General features: G+C 40.3%; 1 long non-coding RNA gene across 2 annotated transcripts in view; it reads right to left on the bottom strand.

Moving 5' to 3' along the window:
- Nucleotides 1–445: 445 nt before the first annotated feature.
- LOC135174669 (uncharacterized) overlaps nucleotides 446–27,017 on the bottom strand; it is a 70,059-nt gene continuing 43,487 nt past the window's right edge. Inside the window, exons 2-3 of one of the 2 annotated variants that reach the window (XR_010302054.1) lie at nucleotides 10,531–10,674; nucleotides 446–3,370 (exon numbers count right to left, since the gene is read on the bottom strand). This is a non-coding gene — a long non-coding RNA (uncharacterized LOC135174669). Of the gene's footprint in view, nucleotides 3,371–7,219; nucleotides 7,420–10,530; nucleotides 10,675–27,017 lie in introns of those variants that run through there. The other variant, XR_010302053.1, reaches the window with a different exon arrangement.

The following is a 27,017-nucleotide window of genomic DNA, read 5'->3' as shown; positions in this document are numbered from 1 at the left end:
ATGTGCCATCAAATGTCTGTACATTTGCACGTCAACTGGGTAGTTTGCAGAAACAGCCTGCTTTTATGGCCAAAGCTGTTTCATCTGAAGTTATTACACTTATAAATCTGTCCCAACAGTCAGACACAAAGGAGCACAAGTTTGTCCAAGATAGATTACTATCAACAATTAGAAAGAGTCATTTGATGCTATGGGGTACAGTAAGTGTGATAAACTGATCATGTGAAACACAACTTTTAGACTATTGGCAGCTGCTTTTATTTGGAGCAGTCAACTACATTCTTGCTTCTTTCTTGAGAGAGTACTAAATCACGTCCTAAATCTGCACAAGAAGGACATGAACCTATTGGAGTGGAACCAGAGGAGGGCCACAAAAAAGATTAGAGGAATGGAGCACCTCTCCTTTCAAGAAAGGTTGAGAGAATTAGAATAGTTTAGCCTGGAAAAGAGGATATGAGGAAATTTTATTGCAGACATTCAATATATAAAGGGGAAAAGAATAACAATGGAGAAAGTATTTTTATCAGAGCCTGTAGTGGTATGATGAGGTACAACATTTTTTGTTACTGATTAATTCAGAATATATGTCACAAAGGTAATTTTTTTGCATTGAAATTGGGATTCAGCATTCCAAACTTATCAGTCATGGTGCAAAACCAGGTTCTTCAGGCAGCTCTTTGCTAAACACAATGGGTATATTGGTTCTCATCTAAAGGACTGAGAAACTTACAATAATTCTTCAACAATAATACCTAAACATTCAATTTATGCTACATTTAGGATGACTTTAACCATATGTGTTTGTGAATAAAGTACAAAGATGATTGTTATGATATGTAGATGAAATGTAAATGAGAGTCTGTTTTTTTTTCGTAACACTGGAAAAGTTACAGCTAACAGGAAATATTTTATCTATGATAATTACATATTTCATATATATAACAGTAGATATAAAATTAGCTAACAGGAGTAGCTATAGAATTCAACACAGACAAATTACAGCTTACAAAAATATGCATTTTTTTTAGTTCTCAGATCAGCTTTTTTAAATAGTTAAGAACTGCTCTGCAAGGACCTTAATGACTGCTATTAGACTGGAATTTTACTTTCCTTTTGATGCATCAGTTTGTTTATACTTTTGTGATTATAAAGTAAAAAAAAGAAGGAGTAATTTTGCATGTTGACTATAAGAAGTTGATGGCTATTTGCAATAAAATCACGTTAAGAAAAGCTCCATGGTTTTGGTATTAGAGAAACACAATTAATTTACCTTCCTTCCTATAAGCAAAAACTTTCAGATGGATAACTGCTGTGGCATTTTCTGTATAGGCATAAATCTTTCTGTCAGAAAGATTAACTAACCTTGTATCTTGAGTTCAATTTGAAATAAAAGAACAATGTACCAAGGACAAATTTCTTAAGATGAACAAATAACAAATAAAAACCTCTGAAACAATAATTGCTTCTCCAAATAGAAAAGCAAATACTCCAAATATAGAATAAATGCTTTAGAGCTATGTAAGGCTACATAAAAAATAGTGCTGATCCAAAATTTTGCCTTTTATGGGGTTTTAGATTTAAAAATTGCTTACTGATTAGCCAGAATTCTCATCTCTTTGACAGTACGTGTCACAAAGCAAAACAATGTTAGCCATGTTCCCAAATCTTAGAATCACAGAATCAACCAGGTTGGAAGAGACCTCCAAGATCATCCAGGCCAACCTATCCCCCAGCCCTATCCAATCAACTAGACCATGCCACTAAGTGTTAGTAGTGTTAGCTCTTCTGAAGAACAAAGTAGTAGTAGTAGACTAACCAAGCCCTATTTGCTTTTACTTCCCCCCCTTCATAAGAGAAAAATATTTGTGAATTATTCAATGTGGGGATTCTGATTCTTCTATAGTTTTGCAAGGATCTCTTTTGTTCTATTTTATGGGTGCCTCTTTGCAAGCCTACCACTCTTTCTGCGTGTTGAAAAAATGAATCCTATTTATTTTGTATCCACAACTGCAGTGTTTTAAAAAAATGGTATTTTATTTTTGCTGTTGTTCAGCAATATTGATTCCAGATTCCAGAGCAAGAATGCTAGCTGCTTCTATCAGCTTGCAGATGTTTCACCATTAAGAAGAGTATTTCTTAAACACGCAACTCTGCAAATAATTTGAGTTCCTGCAAACATATAAGCATCTTGACCATTATTCTCTTTGTGGGATCTCACTATAGTTTTAAATTTGTAGTACCCATTTCAATAGCCTAGGAGGTTATCTGCATCAAATATTCAAAAGTTGCTCCCACTGTGCATCTACATGAGTTCTTTTATTTGCAGTCCTCATAAATGATCCATAGGGGAGGTAAAAAGCACCATAAACAAACAACTAATAATAAAGGCTCTACTGTAGTAAAACTGTCAAGGACAGGCCTTTGGATAACCTATGAATCCAACAGATATGTGTTAATTGCTTGACACCTTAGTAATAAGGGAGCAATTAACCTCACTTACTAGATATTAGTGGCAGTCAATGGAACTTTACTTTTCTAGGTGGTTAAGTTCTGTTCTTATTTTGTTTTACCATGGCTTTATAGCCCTCATTAGAACAGTAGAACACCCTCCAGGTGGAGTGCAACTTGCAGAAGTCCTCACCTGAAATTAATCTAATTTAGACCTTAATGTTACTGTTTTACATAAGTTTGTTTCTACAGATCTCCAGTAAAAGGGAAAAAACCCTCACAAGACACAGAAAAGCAAACAAACCCTAAACAAAAGCCCTACCCCAAACAAAAAACCCCCAACCCTTTATAGAAGGGTGGCTTAGGTTTGGAGAAGGTGAATTTTGTCAAGGATTTTTGTCTTTGTTGCATTTCATTCTGCAGTCTCAGATGATTCCCGAAAACCTTCAGACTTTTGTTCACTTGTACATACAGTTTACTTATATAATTGGGAAAAGACATCAACAAGAGACCTGTAAATAGACCTAACCACGTGCTCTCTGAGTATCCAGCAGATTAAGCACAAGACTTTGAACCTGATTCTGCTTCCTGTAGTACAACAGTGTAAAGAGCTATCTATTCTTCTGATGAGTTTATGATACTACTCATAAGAACGTGACATTAATAACAGATGTGCAGCTACAGTTTGGGACATTTTACTAGGCAACTGTCTCTCATCCTTTCCATTTTCAACTGAAAACCTTTGTCTTTGAACTTCTTCAACAGTGAAAAATCGACAGCTTTTACCTAAATGTAATTTGCTTTCCAGTTTCATGCCAACCTTTAACAGTTTCTTCCAGAAAATACTTGCTTTGGTTGTTTGCTAGAACATCATTGGAGGCTGTCAAAAGCCTGTAGTTTCTCATCTTACATGTCTGTTATCCTGGAACACAAAGAAGCAATTAGATTAGCCTGACATGACTTTTTTTCTTGGCAAATCCATGATGAAGATATATCTATATTTACATACACTGGTTATCTTCCAGATGGTCTCCCAGGCTGCTTTCTCTCTTTTCTACTACATGATAACCTACCCCCAAACTTCAGTAACTTCATACACTGAAAGAAGGAGGATCCACATACCAGATTTAAAGATCTTGAATACTAAACAAGGTATGACATGGCAAAAGTGACATTTTTCATCTTACCCTAATCTTCCTCTTCAAACATAAGCATTCAGACTTCAATATGGTGATAAAATTATATTTTGTGATAATTCTCTTTGATTCATCCAGTATTCCAGGTACACTTATTCTTTATCCACTTAGGGGTTTTGTAACCCTGACCACTTTTTTATTACTTTTAGTGAAGATATGCCAGACAGAGAGGTATTACTTTTAGTGAAGATATGCCAGACAGAGAGGCTCTTAGGACATGCCAATGAGACCACCATAAGTAGATAAGTTTAGTGATACCAGGAAGGCAAAGTTATACAAAACCTATAGTCCTGCTCAAAATTCCATCTGAGTGTGTGGATTTTTATATAGTACTCTTCTGCAAATAGTCTTTATTTTTTTACTGTATACCTCTTACCTCTACAATGGCTCTTTTTTCAGGTAGTATGTTTGAGAACTACAATAATTAAACTGTTATCATCATCAAACAAAAAAATTACAGTACTGCTTTATGAGTATGTCAATCTAATATATTTTGGTCTTGTCTTAGGGGGAAAAAGACCTTGTGCAATGACTGAATTGATCTACTTGCTGAATTTACAGAGTATCGTGAGCATCTATGATGCAATACAAAGGGGGATCTGTCTCCATAGCAGCGGATGTACCTGAAAAAGCATTATTCTCTTTTACAAATATTCTGCTAATGGAGATAATGTTCACAAACACTCAGTAGCCAGAATTAGGCCAAATTTAAATAATTCTTGCTTTTACATTGATTCCTTTTGTCAATCATAGAATCAACCAGCTTGGAAGAGACCTCCAAGATCATCCAGTCCAACCTATCCCCCCAGCCTTAGCCAGTCAACTAGACCATTACACCGAGTGCCTCAGCCAGGCTTTTCTTCAACACCTCCAGGGACGGTGACTCCACCACCTCCCTGGGCAACCCATTCCAATGCCAATCACTCTCTCTGGCAAGAACTTCCTCCTAACATCCAGCCTGTACTTCCTCCGGCACAACGTGAGACTGTGTCCCCTTGTTCTATTGCTGGTTGCCTGGGAGAAGAGACCACCCCCCACCTGGCTACAGCCTCCCTTCAGGTAGTTATCCGTCAGCTGAGAACCACCTTCTTATCTCCGTTGATGTTGCTTTTGTTTTAAAGGCCCACAGATTAATAAAGTAAGCAGTAGTGGATTGATCTAGTGGAAAGACAAAATGTGGACATGCCAGCAGTACTGCTTTATGTTAAGAGCAATGACTGATGTAGAAGAAAAAATCAGAAAGATCCCAGGTGTCGCTTGCAATAATTTTGTGGCAGGTGTAAACATTCTGAGTATTATGTGTGCTAGTTTAAAGCAGGCTAGAATGTTTTGGTGAGAAGAACTGGATTACAGGCTGCAAAAAGAAAACAATGATGATGTCTACTTCGCTCAAAGTCTTGCTGAGATGTATGTGAACAAGAAATAAAAACATTAGATAACCACTCTCACACTCGCCATCACTCTCTCTCAGGCTGCTGGCTGAGATACATCTTACTCTCTAACCTCACCCTCCATTTTGAGCTAACCCACTTTGCTTCTTACCCCTTGGCCGAACCTCCATTCTTCCTTGGGACTGGGGTAAGGTTGAGAGGGGCAGGGAGAAGGTGCAGGGGTGGTTGAGAGCCCCTCCTGGGGACTCAGGTTTCTGGGAGGGGAGTTGTGTTTCTGTATTACTTTTACCTTGTATATTTCTGTCTATAACTGTATATATTGTAAATATCTGCTTGTACATTGTGCTAGCTGTAAATATAAGCTTCATTTATATTCCCAGAGCTGGCTGAGTCTAGCCTGGGTGATTTCTAAAGTGTGGGGGGGGCAGGGAACACCCAAACCATTACATTATGTAATAAATATGTGGACCCCTTTCTATTGGTGACCAGTAAGCTTCTCTGAATCTTTAATGGCACAGTGCCCACGGGTATCACTGGAATCACACTAAACTAAAACCTAAAATAGTGTACAAATCACATAAAAATTCCTTTTGAAAAAAAAAATAATCAATTAAAGAAAAACAATGGAAGGATTTCAGTGGCAACTAATTCTAGGCAATCAGAGGTTGAGGACTCAGAATTGTGCACTCATTAATGTTTTGTGCTGGATTATTTCATAGATGTAAATTCAACAGTTTAATTGCTCACATTGCTCCACACTCTCCCCAGTGTACCACCTATATTTTAATTCCCATCGTGTTCCATTCCCTCAGCTTCTCTTTTTATCTTCAAATATCTGATGAATTCCCTGGCTGCCCATTCTCAGAGGTTGTTAACTTCACATGTCTACATCTTTCAGCTATTCCTGTCTGCATTTCTCAGTTTTCCTGACATCTTTTGGCTCCTAGTGTCACATATCGGTGTCAGCTCTCCAGATTTTGCTCAGTTTCATCACTCAAGCTTTTAAACAGTTCCTGCCTTCAGCTGCAGTCTTACCATGTACCTGCCTTATTGTAAACGCCATTACTAGCTCCATTGTTTCCCTTCTCTCCTTCAATACCCAGATCTCCAGACAGCAGTGATGAAATAGTAAGCTCCACTTTCGAAGGCTCTATAAAATCTATAGCTGCCAGAAACATATTTGCATGGCTGCAAGTGTACCTACTGTACTATATTCTGTCCTGTAAAATACACAGGTAAATGAGATCTGGCAGACACAATGTCTCTGACGCCCAGTTTTCCCTCTGTTTCACCCTTGCTCCATAGCAGTAAGTACTATGGGAACTACAGCTGCTTGGGAGGGCTAAGTATGTTTGGTAGGGGAAAATGTGATACCACTTGCAAGACTGATGGGCCAATAATACAAAACACTCCTGGGTGACACTGCTTTCCAGTTCTAATGTAGCACAGCCTGTGTGGTGTTTATCCCATTTCCCTCAAAGTTCAAGCTGAGGACTGAGATTAAGCCAGTGTTCTACCCATTATTCCATACTTCTCTTGGCTCCCATGTCCTAAATCCTGGTCAGTTCTGAAGTGGAATATGGATGGAACATGGATAGCTATAAAAAAAAAAAAAAGAAGTAATAATGGAAAATAATCATTCTAAACAACCTGCCTGAATACTCTAAAAAATTGATTTTCATTAGGCTGTCATTAGGATAGAATATCAGGAAATTTATGATTCTAAAGACTTAAGAATGAAACTGATCTTTACTTTTTCATAGCCTTGTATTTAAAGCAACCCCCTTTTGACATGGACCTGAATTATGTCATAATTAACAATTTGGTGCAGTTCAACACCAGTTAGCTGTAAGTCTTTCTTCTAAGACTGCTCACATTAGGAAAAGAAAAAAAGAGCAAACATTTTTTACTAACACCATGGAAAACCTCTGTTCTTTACTATGCTAGCCAGTGAAAGTAATCCAACAAAAGCAGGAAACACAGACCTCAAAGCAAGCACAGACAACAAAAAGACCTATCATGAAAAAACAGAAACCCACCTTCTTCTATTGCCATGTTCTCTGGAAAACCTCTGTTCTTTACTATGCTAGCCAGTGAAAGTAATCCAACAAAAGCAGGAAACACAGACCTCAAAGCAAGCACAGACAACAAAAAGACCTATCATTAAAAAACAGAAACCCACCTTCTTCTATTGCCATGTTCTCTAGCTGTTTCGGCATTGGATAAGTCTAGTTGCTGTTCTTGGAGTCTTCAAGAGAAGTGGCAAGCATTTAATCCATAGAAGTTCAGTAGAAAAAATCTGTCAGCAGGGGAGGATTATGGGGAGTTGGATTGGATGATCTTTTGAGGTCCCTTCTAGCCCCTGGCACTCTGTGATTCTGTGACTTATAAAAAAAGAAGGGAAATAAACAGCGATTTAGCTGCATTCTAGAGTAGTGCCCAAAGTCAGCCAGAACAAAACTATGTAATTCTTCAGGAAATTCATACCTATGTACTCCAAGTGCCACCATAACAACCATTTTGAAGATGTAGTATGAACTATGTAAAAGATGAATTATGAGCTTTGTAAAACAAATTTCTCAGCATTTCCTTTGACCTCAGCACAATAAAAACCTTCAAAATTTCATGTGCTGTTAGCTTTTGGTATTTTTAACTTCTGTCTCTTCGGTCTAAAAATTATATACTTTAAATATTTATTCCCTAGAAAATTAATTTCCTATCTGACGATGTAGTAACTATAGTGAGGCCTTGGGATCTCTCTCCTGAAAGAACGTCATTGTGTGATTTCAAGGCATCAATCGCTGTACAAGAGATGCCAATAGCCAGAAGCAAACATCTCAATCTGATACATGTCAGAGCTTCCTTCTACCATCTTTGGCCGAACTTACAGATCTTTCATTCAGAAAGTTTACATGGAAAAACATTTCTACATACCAAAAAGTACCACTTTCAACCCCCACCCAGCACTGTACATCATTAGCTCAATGTGCCAAAGCTCTTGTGTTACGACGGTGTTATGAGGGGGCTAGTTGAAATCTGAGTTTGGGGTAAAATGCAGATTTAAAAGCTATTAAATAATTTATTAATCTGCACAAAACAACTCCCCCAAACTTATTTCCAACTCTCCACACCAGTTCTTGGGTGCGGTTGGCAGAACTATGTCACAGAATGTCTCTGTACAATGGAGTTTGGAAAGGTTTCAGACAATGTCTGTAGCAGAGAGTCTGGCGGCTTCCTTCACCGCTTGTGAGGCTGATTAGAATCCTTTAGCAGCTTGAACAAAGAGTTAAGAATACTCACTAGTCCTAATGGCTGTGGCCCAAAACATAGGCAGGAAAATACTCAACAGAAGTCCTGTGGCGAATTCCACCTGGGCTGCAAAGTGCAATCAGCTGCTGGATGAGGCAGCTTGAGGCAGCTTGAGGCGGCTGAGGCGACTGCTGAGGCGAGGGGCAGGTGAGCGGCAGGTGAGCAAGGAAGGAAGGAGCACACAAGCTCCTTATTCCCCTGTGCACCCCCAGTTATAGGGTAATGGCCGAGGCTAATGGTCTCATTGGCCACACAAGCACCCAATCACCTCTGGCAATCACCCAAGGAGACCCCAAAATGGCAGAACCCACAGGCTGTTGTCTTCCAAAATGGGGGCGCATAGGCCTTGCACGCCACAGGGGTGTGGGCCCCATGAAACCCCTCTCAGGCAACCGGATCAAACCAGACTGGGCTGCCTGGGTTTCTTTGTGCTGTTTTCCCGCCTCTGGCTGCAATGCAGACAGGCAGGTAAATGAGACAGGACATGCTCAAGCCCATTTTACGTCCTTTAGGACTATTCACCACAGATGGTTGTCGCATTTCACTTAGCAAGGTATTTGTCATTCATGTCTTCTCAAAAACTGTCCCTGGTGTCATCTGAAGAGCAGTGCAAATGAAGCCTATTTCCACCGTTCTGGTGAGGAAGTCCAGAAATGCTTCTGCTTCTTACTCCAGCAGATCAGTACACTCCTGTGCTTCAAATACTACTGACAGCACTCAGCGCCGTTATGGCACATTTATTGTCAGATGCGCCCATAGCAACACTTACAAGTGTAATCTTTCTCAACTCAGCTCTTATCTTCTCCATTGACATAAACAAGTCAATACATTAGTCACAACTGTTCCAGTTCCAAAACGAGTTGAAGAACAACAACTTTCTTATATCTGTGCCAACTTGTTATGCACTATATCAACCTGAAAGTTCAGTAATAAAGGATATGGAATAGGCTGCCCAGGGAGGTGGTGGAGTCACCATCCCTGGAGATCTTCAATAAAGGACTGGATGAGGCACTCGGTGCCATGGTCTAGTTGACTAGATAGGGCTGGGGGATAGGTGTGGCAGTTTGAGCTGATCCTCTAGCTCAGACATAGGGGAGAGATGAACATTCCAGGGATAGGCCACATAAATGGCAACAATAGATAAATTAATATAATTTCATTGGAGCATCAAGAACTTAATGTCTAGAAGCACAGTTTGTTCTGCCCCTTCTCCTGCTGTCTTCTGCTGCTGCAGCTTCGCCTATCTTCCCCAGCTGCTGTTTTGGCTACTGCTGCTTCTGCTGCTTCGCCGCCGCTTAACCCCTCCCCCATCTCCCTTAAGGTTATTGTATTGTTGTGTTTTTTTCCTTCCTTCCTTCTCTAGTTATTATTTCTCTTTACATTGTTATACATATACTATAAGAAAATGCAATTTCATCTTTCCCTGACTTTCAAAAAAGGAGGGGGTTTTGTGTTGTGAATTTTCTTCTTTGGGGGAGGGATCAGCCCAAACCTGGGACAATAGGTTGGACTGGATGATCTTGGAGGTCTAACTGGATGATCTAACCAGGTCCAACCCGGTTAATTCTATGATTCTATGATTCTATACTCTCTTCTGCTGCTAAAAAGAAACAAATAAATTGGTGTTGACCGTAGGTTCTTGTTCCTATTTTCCTTCCACTTTTTTAAGATGGTTAACTAAAGAAAGGAGAGGTTAGGCAAGAGGATAAAAAACTCTGTTAAATAACAGCTAGAGCTCTGTGTTAATTAACTTTTTGATGTTTATGTTTCGCTGTGAGTCTGGATGTCTGCATTTCATCTGCAGACAGTGGAAAACTATGAAATACTGCTAACAGAATGTAACTGTGGTGGCTGACATAAAACATGTCACATTAGACCAAAACTATGTGGATCAGCACTATCACTGGTTTTGGCATCCAAGCATGTTTTTCTTATTAAGTTTGTTTCTAATGCTTCAGCAACTGCGGCCAAGAGACTTTCTTCTTTCAAGAGCTAAACGTCTCGGAATGAGCATAGGCTCCCTCATGTTTATGAGTGTAACAAACCCCAGGAAAGAAGTGACGCTTGTTAACATTCCTTCAAACAACAGTTTTGTCATCTGGTTTTTTTCAGACCTTTTTTGTTGTCGTTGTCTGTGTATGACGCATATTAAAAAGAGAACAATATTTGTCTTGCATAACATTTACCTTTCTGTCACTTTGCTAATGTGTAAACATATTTTGGATGTGGAGAACGACCTGTCAGTGGCAGACATTGCTTGGCACTTGAGGTTGACATATCCTTCTCTGAATACAGCAAAACACTTAACAAATGTTCTTCTTAATGTTAACCTGAAATACAAACAAAGCACAGATTCTTTAGCATTTTTTAATCTATACACATCCTTATTTCTCTAAATATGGATCCAAGCCTACATTACAGCAAAAAGACTCTTCTCATTCTATCCAAACTCCTTCTTCCTTTTTAACTTACAGGCATCAAAGAAGGCTATGGGAGAATGCAACCATGCATTTTATTTGGAGTAGGTTTCAGGCACTTAATGGATAAGATGTTACTGGTGATTCTGGTTGACAGAATCATAGAATCACAGAATGGTTTAGGTTGGGAGGGACCTCAAAGCTCATCCAGTTCCAACCCCCCAGCATAGGCAGGGACACCTCCCACTAGAAAAGGTCACTTAAGGTCCCATCCAACCTGGCCTTGAACACCTCCAGGGAGGGAGCATCCACAACCTCCCTGGGCAACCTGTGCCAGTGTCTCACTGTCCTCACTGTAAAGAACTCTTTCCTAACATCTAGTTGGAATCTCCCCTCTTCTGGTTTAAATGCGTTACCACTCATCCTTGTAAATACAAGACCATGTAAATAGTCCCTCCCCAGCCTTCCTGCAGGTCCCCTTCAGATACTGGAAGTCTGCTATAAGGTGCCTGCGAAGCCTTCTCTCCTCCAGGCTGAAGAGCCCCAACTCTCATAGCCTGTCCTCATAGGAGATGTGCTCCAGCCCTCAGATTATCTTCGAGGGCCTCCTCTGGACTCGTTCTAACAGTTCAATGTCCTTCTTGTGTTGGGGGCTGCAGAACTGCACACAGTACTCCAGGCAGGCTCTGATGAGAGCAGACTAAAGGGGCAGAATCCCCTCCCTTGCCCTGCTGGCCACACTTCTCTTGATGCAGCCCAGGGCACAGTTGCCTGTCTGGGCTGCCTGTGCACACTGATAGCTCATGTTGAGCTTTTCATCAACTCAGACCCCCAGGTCCTTTTCCTCAGGGCTGCTCTCAGCCATTCATCACCCAGCCTGTATCTCTGCCTGGGATTGCACCAACCCAGGCGCAGGATCTTCCACTTGGCCTTGTTGAATGTCATGAGGTTGGCCTGGGCCCACCTCTCCAGCCTGTTCAGGTCCCTCTGGATGGATCCCTGCCCTCTAGCAAGTCAACTGTGCCACACAACTTGGTGTCACCTGCAAACTTGCTGAGGGTGCACTCGATTCCTCTGTCCACATCACTGACAAAGATGTTAAACAGCACTGGTGCCAGCACTGACCCCTGAAGGACGCCACTTGGCACTGGTCTCCAGGTGGACATTGTGCCCTTGATCACCACCCTGTGCATGCCACCATCCAGCCAATTCCCTATCCAGCAGTGCTCCACCCATCAAGTCTGTGTTTTTCCAGTCTGGTGACCAGGATGTCATGTGGGACAGAGTCAAATGCCTTACTCAGGTCCAGGTAGATGACATCAGTTGCCCTTCCCTTGTCCACTGTTGCTGTGACTTCATAATAAAAGCCGCTAAATGTGTCAGGCATGATTTGTCCTTGGTGAAGCCATTGCTGGTTACCACCAATCACCTCTGCTTTGTTTTTTGCTCCACAATCTTGCCAGGCACAGAGGTGAGACTGACTGGTCTGTAGTCATTCTTTTTTCCCTTCTTGAAGATGGGCATTATGTTTGCCCTTTTCCAGTCAGCAGGAACTTCACCAGTCTGCCATGACCTTACAAATATGATGGACAGTAGCTCAGCAACTTCATCCACCAGTTCCCTCAGGACCCATGGGTGGGTCTCGTCAGGCCCCATGGACTTGTGCACATTCAAATTCTTTAGGTGTTCATGAACATGATCTTCAATTAGATCATGCTCTGTTTCTCATAACAGCCTTCACCTATGAATTAAACTTTGGTCTTGAAGATTTTTTGCAAAATGCATCAATCACTCACTATTCTGGACATGTACCACAAGCTGGACTTCAACTGCACATCAAGCATACATCAATAAAGCTTAACTTTCCCAGAGGTGTATTTAATAGTCATTCTCTGCCTGCTGAGTTAGAAAGTAAGGGAATTCTTGTGATGATTTAGATGGCCATCTGCTTTTTCGTAAGTCAGGGAGACAAAACTTTGCTGAGTAGTGGGGAATTCTGCAAGTTTTAGTGTGTCTCCTTTTCCCTTAACTGTTCCCCACCTCCTAAGGCAGAGGTTAGGAACACTCTCTTTATGTGCATTCTGGTACAGTAAATGGCATTGATGCAATCCCTTCAAGTGCCATGGAAAACAATTTCTCAGTGAATTGTGCTTTCTGAGAAGTGAAAAGGGAATGAGCGCAATCCCTAATGCACTTGTGAGATTCACTGTAGACACAGGCAGAACCTTAGGGAATTCTCAGGATTTGCAATACACAAACGTTTCCCTTAGCACAGTATATTCACTAAGCCCTGGCTTTTAGCTTGCTGTTGGGCTAGCTTTCAAAATCCCTTAAAAGTCAGGTATACCTTCCCCTCTCTTACCTCTCAGCTTAGCTCACAGGGCTATAAACCCATGCATTACATTGGGAAGTACTGAATGAAAATCTGTCAGGATTGTCTAAACCAGCTTCCATGTTTCCTTCATCTGAATTAGTTTGGAATAATCTATTTAAAGTTTAAGAAGTCATTCTTGTCCTCTGAATAATGAGGCCAGTCTATTTTCTTTTCCCCACTAGGGAAACAGCAAAAAGCACAAACAAAAATCCTTAACCCAACTTTTATCCCATTCTAAACGATAAATATTTTCTCATTTGCCTTTCACATTATACTGTTGCTGTTTGCTCCTCTGCGTTGGCACTGTGATAGTCAAGGTTGAAATGCTCTCATTTCTCTTTTGATATCTCTGTTGCCTTAATATCTATATCTTAGATGGTCATTCTAGTCAAATGGAGAAAAAGAAACACTTCTGGAGTGCTGTTTATCTGTTATGTTTCAGATATTTGGATATGGACAAGTTGAATTTGCCCAAGAAGAACCTATTAGTCTACATAGACTATGCAGTCTGAACAAGGAGCTGAAAAGCAGATGATTACACAGCAAACATCTGTATGCAGCCAGATAATCATGACCCCAGATTTTTCTCCTTTCTCTTTGGATTAAACCACATCAATTAATCAGTAATCTGTTACTACCAGAAGAAGTATTGTTAACATGTATATTATGATGCAGAACAATCAAACACTGCTTTTACTTTTTTTCATCACGTGAAAGATGCACAAATATTAAAATAAATATGACATCACTGATAGCACTTCAGTTGAGTTACTGCTTCTACACCCTTCACATGTTTTCTGCAGACCGCTTCAGGACAGTCTGATGCTTATCTGTGTCAGCAGTGGAACATAGACTGGAAGATGCTGAGTTGAGCAGAAGGATTCATAGAATCATAGAATCAACCAGGTTGGAAGAGACCTCCAAGATCATCCAGTCCAACCTATCCCCCCATCCCTAGCCAGTCAACTAGACCATGGCACCAAGTGCCTCAGCCAGGCTTTTCTTCAACACCTCCAGGCACGGTGCCTCCGCCACCTCCCTGGGCAGCCCATTCCAATGCCAATCACTCTCTCTGGCAAGAACTTCCTCCTAACATCCAGCCTGTACTTCCCCCGGCACAACTTCAGACTGTGTCCCCTTGTTCTGTTCCTGGTTGCCTGGGAGAAGAGGCCACCCCCCGCCTGGCTACAATGTCCCTTCAGGTAGTTGTAGACAGCAATGAGGTCCCCACCCTGAGCCTCCCCTTCTCCAGGCTAAACAACCCCAGCTCCCTCAGCCTCTCCTCACAGGGTTTGTGTATGTATAATTTATATACCTTCCCGGCTGTACTTTTGTTTTGCTTTCCAGTATAGAGCAGAAAGACACTGCTGACTACATAGAGTGTGAATCTCTAGAATTCCCTATCCTCCTTAGCAGAACTGACACTCAGTTGTTTCTCTAGTAAGTACTAGGTTGTATTTCTCACATTGTCTGGAGACTTTCTCATGTTTATATAATGCCAGTAGCCCTGAGTGTAGCTTATCCACCTAAACAAAACCCAGATCACTACAAATATATCATCCCTTCAGAAACCCTTTAAATGTTTATTTTCATTATTTAAGAGTCCATTTTCTTTCCTCTTGGTTGCTAAAATGTGATTGATATGAGAAATTTTTCTGGTCTATGTTGGCAGAGAATCTTTCTAGTGAGGACTGAGAAAAAAAAGACCATTTAAAACTATGACTGTTTAGTAGCTTGGTATCCAATCAACACTTTTCCCAGTCTTTTGTTTGCATCTGACTGCATCATCCTCTTAGGATGACTTAATGATGCTTTTTATTGCCTCTTAATAATTACCTTTTGTCCTTGGTACATCCTTTTCTTCTTTCTAATTTTGTCCCTATGCATCTGTGATAATTTTTCATTCTTCTTTAGTAACTCAAACTTAGTCATATATTTTACCTTTCATATTCTTGTGCCTCAGTTCTATAGAAGGTGCATGATTTAATCAAACTCATCTCTTGGTATTCTCCCTGAATGGCCTCTACAGTGAGATAATTTTTAATTATGCCTTTAATTTTGTTTCTTTACAAGTATCAACTCTCTTTAATTCTTTTGCTTTTTCTTACTTTTCCCCCAAATATACCTTTTTACTTCCCCAAGTTGATTGATTTCTTTACTCCTTTTTATATATTTTCCTACCCTAGAGGTGTTGAAGACTGTTAGTTCAACTTTAGTCATAACTAAGTCATCCTCCATAATGACAGTCTTAAATAGTTCATCTTTACTAGTTATAATCGTACTTAGAAAACCTTCTTCTCACTTTTTCTCTTCCTATAAGAAAAAAATATTGCTAGAGCAGGAGTTGCAGTGTTGGAGTAGCAGTGTTGGACTTGGTGAGTCTGAGGTTCTTTTTAGCCCCTGTAATGAAAGTCCTCATATCTGTCAGAAGAAAGCCAAAACACTAAAAGTAAACAGACAAGATTAAAAGAATTTAAAAGAATCTCAAATGAATTCATTCTTCATCACAGTATCACAGTATCATCAGGGTTGGAAGAGACCTCACAGATCATCAAGTCCAACCCTTTACCACAGAGCTCAAGGCCAGACCATGGCACCAAGTGCCACGTCCAATCCTGCCTTGAACAGCCCCAGGGACGGCAACTCCACCACCTCCCCGGGCAGCCCATTCCAGTGTCCAATGACTCTCTCAGTGAAGAACTTTCTCTTCACCTCCAGCCTAAATTTCCCCTGGCGTAGCTTGAGGCTGTGTCTCGTTCTGGTGCTGGCCACCTGAGAGAAGAGAACAACCTCCTCCTGGCCACAACCACCCCTCAGGTAGTTGTAGACAGCAACGAGGTCTCCCCTGAGCCTCCTCTTCTCCAGGCTAACCAATCCCAGCTCCCTCAGCCTCTCCTCGTAGGGCTGTGCTCAAGGCCTCTCACCAGCCTCGTTGCCCTTCTCTGGACATGTCAAGCATCTCAATGTCCCTCCTAAACTGGGGGGCCCAGAACTGAACACAGTACTCAAGGTGTGGTCTAACCAGTGCAGAGTACAGGGGCAGAATGACTTCCCTGCTCCTGCGTTTCAGAGGGCTGTGACATACAACATTTAAAAGCTTGAGTGTCCAGTATGGAGGTATCAGTAACAAATCTGAGAAAGATGAAGCAAGGTTTTGTTAGTTTTTGAAGAAGGAAGGCAATCCATTCTAAAAAGAAAATATTTTTTAATAGAGATGTGTTATGCTAAGAATAAAATCTCAAACAGCTTTTTTTAGTTCAAGCTTTAAAAAGTTAAGCTAAGAGTTTAGCTTTCAAGCTCAGAATGTGCTTCTCTTCTTTTCTGGAAGATTATGCAGACTCATCTTAAAAAGCAGAAAAGCAGAAGTTAAGCACTTGTCTTGAAACTTAATTGGATGATTTTATCTTTGCCAATGTACAAACAACTGCAGAAACTCAAAGGATCTCCAAGAATCAGTATAGCAGTGTGGCATGTACCTGTCAAATGTTTCTGAAAACGCAATGAGGCAAACTGTGAAACAGTAACATTTTTATTGCTAATAAAATCCACATAAGGAAACTCATTAAAAGATCTGTTGTTCATCTTGTGGATGTCTGTGACAACCTCCTGCACCTGAACAGAGTGGGAAGTCATTTCCTTTTGCTGGATCAAGGACACTTCTCGCCTAGCTGAGCCGCAGTCATGCACTATCAATCTGCTCCCTTTGCTCTCTTTGACTGAGACCTCCCTCTCCAGCTTGTGAGCTGCTCTTGATTTAACAAATTGTCTCCTGCCTTCTAGCACCTCCTATGAGCATTAGCAAAAATATATTAAAATTAACAGTTTTATTATCTTTCAAATATGTCTTTCTATGCACAGAAACCAGAAATTCCAACAGTGATCTGTGTAGGAACAGTTTCATAAAAATACGGAGTCAGAAAAACTGTAACAGAGATTTTGTGAGACTAAAGTTGAAGTCAAGAAAACTAGTCCAACACAAATGTCCTAAACTGACAATTTGGACCTCTGCCATAACAGCCTTCCACTTCTTCTTAAGAGGGAACAGCTTTTTCCATATGGAAAGATATAAAGAAGCCTTTTTACAGAAATATCAAAATATTTTCTTTGTATTTAAATGTTTTTACTTCTGATCTTCAAAGCACTAGAGACAGATTTAAGTAGTATTATCTGCCTTTTATAGATAAGAAACTGAGTGTTCTGAAATAGCTTGTCATTACATAAAAAGTTAGGGAACAAACAAGGAACCAAAGCTTGCTAAAACTGTAAGCTCCCTCACTTCTTTAATGTCTCTATTCCTTCTGCTTTTTTTCCCCCTTCTTCCTCCATCTCTTCCTCTCTTTGGCCTGTACTCACTTTATTCCAAAGTCTGTATCTTCCTGTCAGCAAGCATCTTCCATAATTTGAAAGTGATAACAGTAATGCAGGTGAACAAACACTTAGCCATCTCATATGGCATAAATGTCAGAAGGGAAACGCTCAGAAAATTGCATGCAACATATAAAATGCAAATGTAATATATAATGTCCCATGTGGAAAATGAAAATGCTGAGCTCAATTCCTGCCCTTTACTTGCCTTTTACTTTGACTACTGCTGAAAAAAAAAACAAAAACCAAGTCTGAATTTCTGAATTTCATCTCAACTTCACTACACAAATAATGGCAAAGTACTGAGGTAGGTAGTTTCTTTCAGAATCAAGAGAAAATGAAGCTTCATAATAACCTGTTCTATCAGTCCCACCTATTCCACAAATACTTATTACTGTCTACAACTACCTGAAAGGGCATTGTAGCCAGGTGGGGGGGTGGCCTCTTCTCCCAGGTAACCAGCAATAGAACAAGGGGACACAGTCTCAAGTTGTGCCAGGGTAGGTATAGGCTGGATATTAGGAAGAAGTTCTTCACATAGAGAGTGATTTCCCATTGGAATGGGCTGCCCAGGGAGGTGGTGGAGGCACCATCCCTGGGGGTGTTCAAGAAAAGCCTGGATGAGGCACTTAGTGCCACGGTCTAGTTGATTGGATAGGGCAGGGTGCTAGGTTGGACTGGATGATCTTGGAGGTCTCTTCCAACCTGGTTGATTCTATGATTCTATGATTCTATACTTCAGCTTGTATTGCCTGGAAAGGAATGTACTTCATTCAACTTTCTTCTGTCATTAGTCTCTCTTGCCTCTATCAACAGTTTTTCCTGCAACTAACCACTAACAATGTGAGGATGCAATAAGAATTAGAAGTCTTTTATTTTTCTTGTGGAAGAAAGTGATTTTCCTCCTTTCCTCACTATTATTGGTGTTTCTGCTATTATAACAGCTCAAAGATCTCAGCAGATGGCCAGGGACTTTTAACAATTGTTATCATTATTATTAAAAGCTTGAGCTCTCAGAACTTATCTAGAGTTACCATTGGAGTTCCACATTTTTAGTTACAATATAATTTCATAAAACTCCTATATTTTCATACAGGATTTCAATGGACAAAAGCACAAAGGCAAGAAGACAGTCTGTTAAAGCATACAGGGTAATGCCAGGAAGATGGAACCTCTTGAACAAAGCATTTGGGCTACAAACATCCATAAGGAAGAGGGCAGAAAAGAGGGAAATACTATAGCAGAGAGAAGTAAATAAGCAAAAATTCATTTGTAAGTCTAGCTGATGCACTGCTAGGGAAAAAGTATGTTTAAAGTATTAGAATGTGGATCCTGAAGGATCCTGGGTAAAAGAAATGAGACTGAACCAGGGCACCACAACTATTCAGGCATTTTATGTGGCTCCCTGCACATTGGAGCAACTGGCAGAGAATCCTTACCCCAGAAATCTCACTATCTGCGTACATTGCACACACACACCAGAAACTTGCCTCTGAACTATGCAATATGTTTGGTGTTAAGGTGTTCAAACATTAGTTTTTGCAATGATCATTCTCCAACCTTCCTACCTGTGCTAGTTGGAGGCTAACAGGAATATTTTACTGAGGGAAATGAAATCCTTAGCTGTGAGATGAAAGAAATAAAAACAACACAACAATACTCTACATCACTCATTTTTCTGCTAAGAAATGCAACTAGGCAAAATATAGATAAGACACTCACTTCTCACACACTTCTCAGCTCACAGTTCTCTTCCTTCTCTCTGGCAGATCTGTGTGGTTGCCTCCCTCTTAACTCTAATTTGACCTGACGCTTTTTCCTCTATCCTCCTTGTCATCTTTTTGACATCTTGTGCCAGGGTACCTCAAATTCCTTTCTTGTCCTCCCCCCCTGCCCAGGTTTGAATGGAAGCCATCTAAAAAGTTCCATCTAAACTGGTAGGACAGTCTATATATAGACCTTACACAAACTCTCTGCAAATATTTTTGTGATGTGGAACAAGAAAAAAAAAGTCTTTCCAATCAGAATTCATCATTGTCTGGGGGAAAAGAATTACAACATGATGTCACACATTTTCATTGGTTTTCAAGCCCAGGAATTTAAATGAAAGATCATAATTAAGTGTCTTGTTCTGAGCATGAGGCCCCAGCTGACTTAGGACATATAAGCAGGTCTCACCATACATGTCAGATTGAAGAAGTTTATGCTGCCCAGATGGAACTGACCAAAAACAAAGAGAAAATGTTCCTTAAAACCAGACTTTCTTCTTGATACAGTACAGCTAACCCTCTTTCTGGAGGGCACAGCTCTAACTCCCAGCTGCCCATCCCCACAACAGATGGCTGGCTGTGTGATTTCAGTCTTAGAATCTTCTTCCTAAAGTCAGTAAGCCATAATGAAAATGCCCTGCTGGATGGACCTGCCTAATTATGTTGTCAGGAGAGGTTCAACTCTCTCCTTGGGCACAGCCTGAGAAACCTTCTTTCATATTTCAATTGTTTATAGAGAGACCTTTAAAAACAAAAGCAGTCAATAGATTTAAAATCACAAACACGTACTCTTCCTTGACTTGAAGATAGCTGGCTGGAGTATCATTAAAGCTAAAAAAACCTGGAACAGAGAAAACCCTAATTTGGACACAGAACAATATGGAAAGTTTCCCCTGAAAGGGACAACTTAAACTATCATGCAGGTGTGAAAATTAGAGGTTATATCTCAAACCATTTTGCATCCTTAACTATTGTGTTTGTTACCATGGAACAAATGTGTTAAGACAGTGTATTGTAATTTGGTAGATTATATTGAACTATTAGGTGGTTCAACTAATCCCTGCAATTTTAATGTGAAGAACTTCCCAGGTTGAGACCTCCAAGATCATCCAGTCCAACCTATCCCCCCAGCCTTAGCCAGTCAACTAGACCATGGCACTAAGTGCCTCAGCCAGGCTTTTCTTGAACACCTCCAAGGACGATGGTTCCACCACCTCCCTGGGCAGCCCATTCCAATGCCAATCACTCTCTCTGGGAAGAACTTCCTCCTAACATCCAGTCTATACTTTCCCTGGCACAACTTGAGACTGTGTCCCCTTGTTCTATTGCTGGTTGCCTGGGAGAAGAGGCCAACTCCCACCTGGCTACAATGTCCCTTCAGGTAGTTGTAGACAGCAATGAGGCCCCCCCCCCCCCCCCGAGCCTCCTCTTCTCTAGGGTAAACAACCCCAGCTCCCTCAGCCTCTCCTTATAGGGATCCTGTGATGATAAAACCTGAACTGTTTTAAAACAAAGTACCAACAAACACTCATCCACATATAAAGCAAATGGTTCTAGCAATGCCACAAATGATACTGTTACTTTAATAAAACCAAAACCTGGTCTGATTAGCAGTTTTCTAGTATCTGTGATTTATTACAGCTTTCCAAGTAAAGTACAGTGATCAGAATTCAGCACTACTTTTTAACTGGTACTATGCCTATAGTCAGCAAATCTATTTTATTTTTTCTTTAACATGATGTCACTAGAAAGAATTATTTCTACAAATAGAACTATCTATGGCTGCTCTGCAGCTCTTCCTTCTTTGGTACCATAAAGCTCTTGTTAAGTAACGTCATTGTTTAGTAGCACAGTTTTAAACAACGTCTTTTGAAACCTAGAAAGTTATAGTTATTACCCTGCCAGGGAGAGCTTCCCCATACCAATGTGACATAGACTGTAGCCTGAACTACTTGTTTCTGCAGTGTTGTTGTTGCTATGGGAACAGATACGAAATACTGCTGTACTAAAACACATACGATGACCTCTTTAATTGCATTCTTTAAGAGTCACCACAAACAAAGAGAGACCAGTCAGGGTCAGTCTCACTTATTTTCAGAGGACAATTTTGAATCAATATGGCAGGATATTCTTTTCACCTACTGCAATTGCATCTTTCTCTGACAGTTCTTATACCAAAACAAACTCTACGAATCTATTTCCTAATGATACCAAACAAAGTACTGCATTTAAAAGCTGGAAAGATGAAAATTTTGGCTCAGAGGCTTTCTGACCCACCAGATCATGCTTTATTAGATCCTGAGAATTACAAGCTTGGAAGCATGGAAAATTCTTGAATGAGGACATGCCAGGTCTTTATAAACTGATAATAAGTGTAGTTATAAACATTTATTATAATGGTGATTCTCTCATTTGCTTGTAATTTGTACTATAATACAGCTGGGATTTTTGTTGTTGGGTTTTGGGTTGGTTGTTTTTTAATTCTCATAACATTGACATACTACCTAATGAGTTTCTGAGCTCTTGTCTGCAGAAGAAAGCTCCACTGTTTCAGGGGAGGGGGAAAAAAAGATAAATCCCAAACCCAACACAATATTTGATAAATAGAAACATAGCTTGTGAAGAAACAGAAAAATGAGGGAAATCTTCACGACTCCACTAAAGCTAAATTTGTGAACTATGCTTTTAGTGATAATCTCTCACTGTCTCATGCATAACTGTCCCTAACCTGTTACTTTTTTTATCTAGCTCTTTTCACAGTCCAGTAATGAAACCCTAGCTTGTTGAGAAATAATTGCTCTGGAACTGCATTCAGAAAGAAAGGCAAGAAGAGAGGGAGGAAGGCATGAAAGCAAGCAAGCAAAGGAAAGCAGCAGATGAAAAGAAGAATACCAGATTGAGAGTCATTGCTGCCTCTGGCATAAGGAAAAGCAGCTAGAATAGTGATACTCTGCTATACTGTACTAAGTTAAACTTCAGAACAGAACTTGAATTTTTATTACTATCTTACAGCATATCTGTTGTGGTCTGGTAACCTCAATCTCTACACAAAACTTGTGATTACTCAAAGGCACACTACAGGTTGGGTGCTGCTGTCACATCAATCACCTGGACAGCTCTCCTCTTTTGAGAAAGCACTGGCTACATTCATCACCCAGTTCAGTTCAAAACTCTGATCTTAAAATGCAGGAGACTTCAGCCTCAGATTATTGAATATTAAGGAATGCTTAATTCATATTGCAACAGTCTTTAGTCATGATTCATGCATGTTTCAACAAAATAGCTTTGAAGTGGTAGGCCATCTGTCAGGATAGAGATATCAAGTGGAACTGGATAAGAAAATTTGAAAATAGTAATAAATTATTTCTATGTATTTGCTATTTCTGAATGGATATGCAATCCATTTATATTTATTACCTTAATCTCTTGTCTTTGGGAACAATGCAATGATCCTCTTATAGGAGGACAGTTATTTCAACTGGTATGTGACACAACTAGAAAAGGTTATTACAGTGGGATTAATCCACAAAAAGATGTAAGCTCTTAAACTGATTTTAAAACCTCCTCTAGGTGCCTAAATCTGCTCTAGGTGAGTAAAGGAACCTGCTAGGCAACTGTTTCTAGGTGGCTCTGCTTGGACAATCGGACCAGATGACCTGTAGAGGTCCCTTTCAACTTTAACCAATCTGTGACTCTGTAATCCAAAATTTAGATTCTAAAAGCTCACATTCAGCAACCACAATTGTAGTCTGACTAAGCTTTCCCCAAGCAAGGACTACTTTTAGATGTTACCAAAACTGATAGGATATATGAACAGCAATTCAACTACCTGAAGGGAGGTTGTAGCCAGGTGGGGGTTGGCCTCTTCTCCCAGGCAACCAGCAATAGAACAAGGGGACACAGTCTCAAGTTGTGCCAGGGTAGGTCTAGGCTGGATGTTAGGAGGAAGTTCTTCCCAGAGAGAGTGATTGGCATTGGAATGGGCTGCCCAGGGAGGTGGTAGAGGCACCGTCCCTGGAGGTGTTCAAGAAAAGCCTGGATGAGGCACTTAGTGCCATGGTCTGGTTGATTGGATAGGGCTGGGTGCTAGGTTGGACTGGATGATCTTGGAGGTCTTTTCCGACCTGGTTGATTCTATGATTCAATTTAAAATTAATTTTTCCTTTTTTTCTTTAGACAGTAATTACTTGTCTAAGTTCAGTAGACATTCATAGTACATGTCTTGGCTGACACAATGATGCTGTCACAAGATGCTATGTTGTTTCCTCCAGTTTATCAGTAAAGAAAGGCACTTCTGCAGATTTTGGGGATACGCCATGTAAAAAGCCTTCCCATCTTTGCCTCCCATACCCATTTCAGCGCTGTTAACACCAGAAGTGTCTCTGTTTTGCAACTTGGTGAAACAAAAGCAAGGCTCTAGTCCCTTTTGGCTTAGCTATTTCACTTAGTAGGAAATGATTACATGTTCAGCATTCAATATTTAAGCATGACTTCCCAGGCTAGTGGACAGGGAAAGAATCTTCGATTTTCTGCTCTGCTGAATACTTGACTTAGAGTACTGATTATTTACTGGCACCTAGTCTCTTTGTTCAAAAGTGTATGTTATGCACTGGAAGGAACTTGTTTATGCCTGCTGGTCCAACAAAAATCTATTTATTTCATAGAAAAAAAAACACACAATAAAACAGTTTCAAAAGTAAGCAGGGATGGAAACCTTTTTTCTTATTATCTATTGTATTGTGTGAAAGTTTTGAGGGAACAGAGGAGAAAAAGGACAGATAGCCAAACTCTTCTTCTAGTCATGTTCTGTAAAAGGCTGTAATAAGCAGCAGATGTCAGGAGCCAGTATACAGGCATGGTGTCTTGTAATTGGGATTTGGCTCTGGGTTCAAGCCCTGTTTTCTCTGTGTCTTATTATGCACCTCCACGTCTCCTTTTGCTACCTACTATCTTTTATGGATCTTATAATCAGAAACAAGCTCCTGCTTTTAAAATTGGCCTTAATTCTTCAGACCTAAATTTCTTGAGGTGTTTATGGGAAGCCTAAGCACTCTAGCTGGGATGTGGGATTCCACTAGGAAGCATGAGGTTTTAAAAAGACTATACAACACTACCTGATGTAATGCTTAAATCTCTTCCTGGATCTAATCTCCCATTGCTTCTGCTCCCAAGAAAGAGCATAGTTTACAGTAAAAAGTGGATATGTGAGATAAGGAAGATATTTTATTGCTCTTTCCTTGTTCATTTGTAAAATACAAAGGTCAAGAATATTTTTTCTGTCTCCAAGCACTATGTAAAATAAAGGAGAACAGCTTCAGAATTTTGTCCTTGTCAGGTAATTTCATCTCACTGGACTGAAGAACTAGCTTTCTTCTGTAATTCAAGACTTCAGTTCTAGTGTTCACTTCTTTTCTGTATGCAAAGTTCAGATTATGCCTGTTGGCATATTTATAGTGAGAGGGAGAGACTTGGGGGCTATGACAAATACTATCTGTGGACATCTATTTCACAATTCCGGTTGGGATGTGGTGAAAAATAAAAATAACATAATTTGTTATTTAAACCATTGCATCCTGCAATCATTACCAAACTGTTAAAATAAATTTCCAATCTGTACCCAACTGTTGTGGTTTTGTATATTCCAAATGTACTTCGATGGGATCAGGAATCTTCGACTATATCAAATAATTGGAATCCAGTCCACTTCTCTGAATGGTAGGACAGGGTGTGCTGCATGCTTTTCTTCTTGAAAATAATTTGGAGCATTATTCATTATATGGAGGTGTTCAAGAAAAGACTGGATGAGGCACTTAGTGCCATGGTTTAGTTGACTGGATAGGGCTGGGGGATGGGTTGAACTGGATGATATTGGAGGTCTTTTCCAACCTGGTGGATTCTACGATTCTAACCTCCTCCTCATCATGGCTGGTGCAGACAAAAGAGGCTATAAGACAACTAAGCAAATAGGTAATGTGAACAAGTACACTGGCTGAGGCACTTAGTGCCATGGTCTAGTTGACTGGATTGGGCTGGGTGATAGGTTGGACTGGGTGGTCTTGGAGATCTCTTCCAACTTGGTTGATTCTATGATAGGAGCATGATTCTTGTTGCGAGGAAACAAAAGGGGACACATCCACACACATTCTATGATAGTAGGACCTCTTGTACATACTGGAGTATAGATTTTGCTGCTTTTTCCAAAGAACAATTTGGCTTTTTTCAAAACAGAGATTTGAGGTTGAGAATGTGTTTCCCTGCTTATGTAGGCAGGTGTGTCTAATGGGTGAGTCTAGCTGGAGCACTAACTTTGACTTTGAAGTTAATTCAATTGTTTCAGTTTAACACATTCAGACACATCCTGAATGTTATTCAGAACAGATGTTCTGTATACTAGAAATACAAAGAAAACCATAAATTTTGGAAGCTATAAAAAAAGAAGATGTGTGTGTTCTGTCACCAACCATTATTACCTTTAGGGAAATAAATAATTAGTTATAGTGCTATTGCGAGTAAAATGGGTGGGCAATGATGATGCAAAATAGAACAATGCCATTTATTCAAGTTGCTTTTTCATTTCCTTCCTTCCTTCCTTCCTTCCTTCCTTCCTTCCTTCCTTCCTTCCTTCCTTCCTTCCTTCCTTCCTTCCTCCCTCCCTCCCTCCCTCCCTCCCTCCCTCTTTTCTTTTCTTTATTTCTATTTTCTGCTAATATTGAGGAAGGTAATGATGCTGTAAAATTCAGAACATAACCGTTCCTTTCATGCAAGAACTTTGCTTGTTTGTTAACAGCTCACACAATTTCATATCTGGGTCTTATTTTCTATTTCAATATTGTGTAGAAATTATTGTATGTAGCTGTAGAGGTGTAGAAATCTAAGGTAAATATTTTTATTTGTGTATTGTTGAGGTGCTGGAACGTGTCCAGAGAAGGGCAACAAGGCTGGTGAGGGGCCTGGAGCACAAACCCTATGAGGAGAGGCTGAGGGAGCTGGGGGTGTTTAGCCTGGAGAAGAGGAGGCTCAGGGGGGACCTCACTGCTGTCTACAACTACCTGAAGGGACATTGTAGCCAGGTGGGGGGTGGCCTCTTCTCCCAGGCAACCAGCAATAGAACAAGGGGACACAGTCTCAAGTTGTGCTGGGAGAGGTATAGGCTGAATGCTGGGTGGAAGTTCTTCCCAGAGAGAGTGATTGGCATTGGAATGGGCTGCCCAGGGAGGTGGTGGAGGCACCGTCCCTGGAGGTGTTCAAAAAAAGACTGACTGAGGCACTTAGTGCCATGGTCTGGTTGACTGGCTAGGGCTGGGGGATAGGTTGGACTGGATGATCTTGGAGGTCTCTTCCAACCTGATTGATTCTATGATTCTATGATTCTATGATTGTATGTTCATAATTTTTTAAATATTCATTTATCTTTTTATTGTCACTGCAGTGAATCCAGAATCCATATTATAAGCTATATATATGTCAATGATCAGTTGCCACTTCTCTTTAGCGCACAAATAGTCTGAACAACAACATGCTCAGAATCACATGTTTAACTGCTCTTAACTCATATCTATGTCTCAGTTCTCCGTTACAAGTGGCATACAGAGAGAAAGGAAAAAGGAAGTAACCAGCAGTAGAACAAGGGGACACAGTCTCAAGTTGTGCCAGGGTAGGTATAGGCTGGATGTTAGGAAGAATGCTATCAGAATAAATGCATTGATACAGCAGCTCCCTCCTGTTACCTTTTGATGTTGTTTTGGTTA

Source organism: Pogoniulus pusillus, chromosome 4 (genome assembly GCF_015220805.1).
Source record: "Pogoniulus pusillus isolate bPogPus1 chromosome 4, bPogPus1.pri, whole genome shotgun sequence".
In the NCBI taxonomy this organism is placed as follows: Eukaryota; Metazoa; Chordata; class Aves; order Piciformes; family Lybiidae; genus Pogoniulus; species Pogoniulus pusillus.
The sequence above is the reverse complement of the archived record's forward strand: the minus strand, read 5'-3'. Positions and strand labels throughout refer to the sequence as shown.